The following is a 5,000-nucleotide window of genomic DNA, read 5'->3' as shown; positions in this document are numbered from 1 at the left end:
TCGTACGTGATGATGCAGTTGTCGGGCTTGAAGTCGCCGTGGATGATGCCGGCTTGGTGGATCTCCTGGAGGCGCTTTGCGACGGCACAGAGGACCGACAGCCATTGGGAGTCGCTCAGAGTGTTTTCTCTCATGAGCTGAAGGACCGTAACGCCCTTTATATATTCCATGACCACCAGTCCTTCGTCAACAGACGTGGCGATGAGCTTGGGCGCTCCGCCGCGACCGTCCAGGTAGGCTAGAATGGCGGCCTCGTGGTACGTGACCAACTTCCTATTTGGACAGTTGTTCACTTTGGCAATGACTTGTCTGCCGTCATGCCACTTCGTCAGGTAAATGCTCCCGTAGCCGCCTCTAGCCAGGCAGTCTTCGGAAGAGAAGCTAGCGAAGAGTCCGTTTTCTTCCAGGGAATGTGAAACAACGAGCTCATTGAGCCCTGAAATAGGGTAATGCAAACTCGAATTCAAATCAGAGTTTATTTTCAACCAACTATAATTGGTATAGTTCAGGACAGGTTAAAGCGTGGTTATTAAGTTACTGAAAAATCGGTAAACCTTTCTATAGGCATCATGTATTGCATCAATAATGCTTTACAATGCATTTAGAAGTTTCAACAGAAACATTAATAAACCTGAAAAAATATAAATCTTAGATACATGAACTGTCGTGTATGTGTGCTCATATCTGGTCCACAATTATATTACAGCGCATGTTCGCATGATTATACGAGAGAGAGAGAGAGAGAGAGAGAGAGAGAGAGAGAGAGAGAGAGAGAGAGAGAGAGAGAGAGAGAGAGAGAGAGAGAGAGAGAGAGAGAGAGAGAGAGAGAGAGAGAGAGAGAGAAAGAGAGAGAGAGAGAGAGAGAGAGAGAGAGAGAGAGAGAGGGAGAGGGGGGGGTAGAAAGAATAATAAAATAAAACGAAAAATAAGAAAAATATCTTTTTCTTACCTTTAATGAATTATAGCGTACACAGGGGCGCCCTACAACCAGATAGACATAGGAACATTTTTTTTTGCACATTTACGGCCCGGTTAAAATTGTTTGACCCGACCCAAAGAATATAAATATATGCGTGCGTGCATGTACACATATAAATGCATATCTCGAGACTATCTGTCGGTCTATGTATCTGTATCTCTGTCTATATGAATATCCCTTTCTTTCTTTCTTTCTCTTTCTCCCTTTCTCTTTCGTCGCCGTATTTCTACTGACAGATGTTATTTCTGTGCATATGCGTTCGTCCCGACGCGCTGTTCCCTCAGCCAAGGAACTTTACCTTACTATTTATAATACTTGTATATATATATATATATATATATATATATATATATATATATATATATATATATATATATATATATATATATATATATATTTATTTATTTATTTATTTACTTATTTACTTATATGTATATATATATATATATTTATTTATATATATATCTATATATATATATATATATATATATATATATATTTATATGTATATATATATATATATATATATATATATATATATATATATATATATTATAAATAGTAAAATCCCAAAAGAAAAAGGCAAAATATCTATCTTATGTTTAAAAAATATCTAATATTTAAGTACCATTTACGACCGACCACGAGGGTTGTCTTTCGGGTCATTTGTCTCAGGGAAGCTGACCCAAACCAGTCACCGTTTCATTCATTTTACGTACTAATTAAAGTACCATTTTTATGATTTCGCATAGTAGTTGATTAATATTGAAATTAACGTTAGTTCATTGTTATTAGCGTGAATGTTTTTTTTTTCGTGGTCAGATCGGTGATTATTTTCATTAAGCTCAACTTACATTGCCACCCCCGCTTACATACCTGACCCCCCCATCTCCACCCATACCTCTTTTACCTTAGCCTCCCGCCCACCCACTCCTCCTCCCCTTCGCTTATTTCTTCCAACTTCCACGCCATCCTGTTCCTTTTTTACTCGCCCTTACTTTTAACAAATTACGAATGACTCAAAAAAACTATTCTATTTTCTCGTGTGCTATACTCTGACTACTCATTTCATAACTCTCCCACCCATTAAATTAACCAACTCGTCTACGCACTCACGCAGCCACATGCGCACATCGTCTCGCAGAAACCCGTTAATTGCACAAAAATTACATGCGTACTGTTTCCGGAAGATAACCGACTTGCGCCAACCGTGTATTCTTGTCGTGCATTACGTTTTTTCGTGCAAATGTTGTCTTGAGAAAGTATATTTTGATGTAATGAGTCGCTCCCGAAGTATGAGGACTGCATTACCTGTTTTCATTATTGCTTTGCCTCAAATTGCTGTTGGTGACGTGTGATAGACAGCTTCAATGAATCATTATTAGTCAGACGTATAGCGTATGCATTATTGCACTGCACACTTCTGAACTCTGCATTGTTGCATTTTTTCTTTTTCCAAAGAAGTTCGTCGTTCAAGACAAGTCCTTGCGGACTGCGACACCTTTTGCTTCCTTTGTAGTTTTGCACAATGCTTATCTCTTGTAGATTTTCATTTCCTGCTATCTGAGACAATTGCAACTCAAGCAAGTCTTCGCGGACTATTGTAATTGTCTCCCTAAGCATGTTCCTCTGTCTATCTTTGGATAGAAAAATAAATAAAAATTGAAAATTCATGAAAATATTTGTAATAACAATGCAATCTGATATATCGATTATATTTTGATTACGGCCCCTGCTATAACACAACCCCCCCCCCTGTTTGCCCTCCTGTCTCTCGCCCTGTCTCTCGCCCTGTCTCTGCCTCTGGTGTGCTTTTTTCAGAGCCAGCTTCATCCCGTCGTGGGCGACGGTTAGTAGCGTATGCCGAGCGATCTGAGGAACAAGGGTTACCTTTCCGCGTCTCCACTGCTAGGGACCCGCGACCAGCGCTCGAAACCTACAGGACAGTTGACCCAACACATCACCTTGGGGGCGCTCCCCCACGCGCGCCCGCTCGGCGTCCCTCTTGGGCTTCCTTGCCCGTAACAACCCGCGCCACGCTACCTTCCAGCCATCTTCTATCAATAAACAGCTGAACCAGAATTGGGTCTCCATAACCCACCAAATCAGGGCAACACAAAACCCCTGACACTCTCTCTCTTTCCTATGTTCTGACTGCGATCGACATCATTCTCTCTCGCCAATACCTGTCGTTTATTTTTTTACGTCACGCTAAACAATAAAGAGATAAGATCCAGTCTGGTTTCCTAACCTCCGCACGTGACCTCGAAGGCGTTCATTGCACATCCGAGATGCCTCCTCTTCCCTTCGTTTCCTCGTCGACACGGGGGCCGAGGTCAGCCTCCTCCCGGCCTCCCACAGGGATAAACGCTTCCCCTCCTCCCGCACTCTGGAAGCTGCCAACGCATCGCCCATCAGCACCTTCGGCGAGCGTTCGAGGACCCTCTCGCTGGAGGACGAGCCCGCCCAACGATTCCAGTGGATCTTCCTCGTCGCCGTATCTCAACCCATCATCGGCGCCGACTTCTTGCCGCACTACGGTCTGACCCACCAAACCGAGGCCCGCGCAGGTCTCTCCGTGCGCGTCGCTATACTAGGGCCGAATCGCATCACTTTAATTGGAAATCTGGGGCTGAGAGGAGCTGGTAAGAAGTACCCCCTTCATATGTACAGTGCTTCCCAGGACCTGCGCCTTCAGAGCATCCTGCGGGAAATCCCGGCCTTGACCAAGCCGATCAACCGGGCCACCCATCATCGGCGCCGACTTCTTGCCGCACTACGGTCTGACCCACCAAACCGAGGCCCGCGCAGGTCTCTCCGTGCGCGTCGCTATACTAGGGCCGAATCGCATCACTTTAATTGGAAATCTGGGGCTGAGAGGAGCTGGTAAGTAGTCCCCTTCATACGGACAGTGCTTCCCAGGACCTGCGCCTTCAAGAGCCTCCTGCGGGAATTCCCGGCCTTGACCAAGCCGATCAACCGGGCCACCCAACCACGGCACGAGGTCCGGCACCACACCGTGACCCACGGCCCCCCCGCCCACTCTCGCTGCCGTCCGCTCGCCCCCGCACATCCCGCCTTCCCTCCGCCGCGATTCCTCGACGCCCACCGCCAGCGCCGAGGCACGCGGGCCGCCCACATTGCTTGTGCTTGGCTCCTCAGCACTAAGGATGAAATCGGTTGGTTTCCTAACCTACATCATCAGCATCAGATCCTCCTTTCAATATGGGAATGATGTGGGCGAAGTGCCATGAGTTTGGAAAAGTCTGGCTTTTCCAAATTTCATTGTACATATATATATATATATATATATATATATATATATATATATATATATATATATATATATATATATATATATATATATGAATATGTTAGATATGTATAAATGTGTGCGTGTGAAATAGGAAATAAAAAATAGTATAAGAGAAAAAGAGCGTGTTAGTTACTGTCTATTTTCCCGATACAGATAAGTTCTTTACATTAAATTGATATGAATAGGAAATCCTGGAAATATATTTATGTATTTGATAATATTCGTTACGATAGGATTGGTCTTTCTTAAATACCCTTTTGAGTGGTAGCAGGAAAAAGTGATGAAGCTTTAAAGCTTCAAAATAGAGAGAATTCTCCGTTAGTAGTATAGATTTTATTATAAAACGCCTCCACCAGTCAAAACGTGCCACGTGCAGGAAACACCTTGGTTCATGCCAGACTATTTTGAAAACCAGGCCCGAATCAACTGCAATGCAGAGAACATTGCAGCCCTGAAGGCCTGGTTAAACAGTAATATATAATATTAAAAACATTTAACGTGCATCACCAGTCTTTTTGCTCTTCTGGCCACCAGTATGACATTCTGCGCCATTCTTTTTAATTTTCTGAAGTCGGCGCAGTCAATGACAAGCGAGGACGATGTCAATCCCGAGGAGGAAAGGCAGCAGGAAGACCTTCCTGCCCCTTCTCAGGAGGAGGAGGACCTCGTTCCTGCCCCTTCTCAGGAGGAGGAGGACCTCGTTCC

Source organism: Penaeus vannamei, chromosome 30 (genome assembly GCF_042767895.1).
Source record: "Penaeus vannamei isolate JL-2024 chromosome 30, ASM4276789v1, whole genome shotgun sequence".
Classification (NCBI taxonomy): domain Eukaryota; kingdom Metazoa; phylum Arthropoda; class Malacostraca; order Decapoda; family Penaeidae; genus Penaeus; species Penaeus vannamei.
This window is presented reverse-complemented; position numbering follows the sequence as displayed.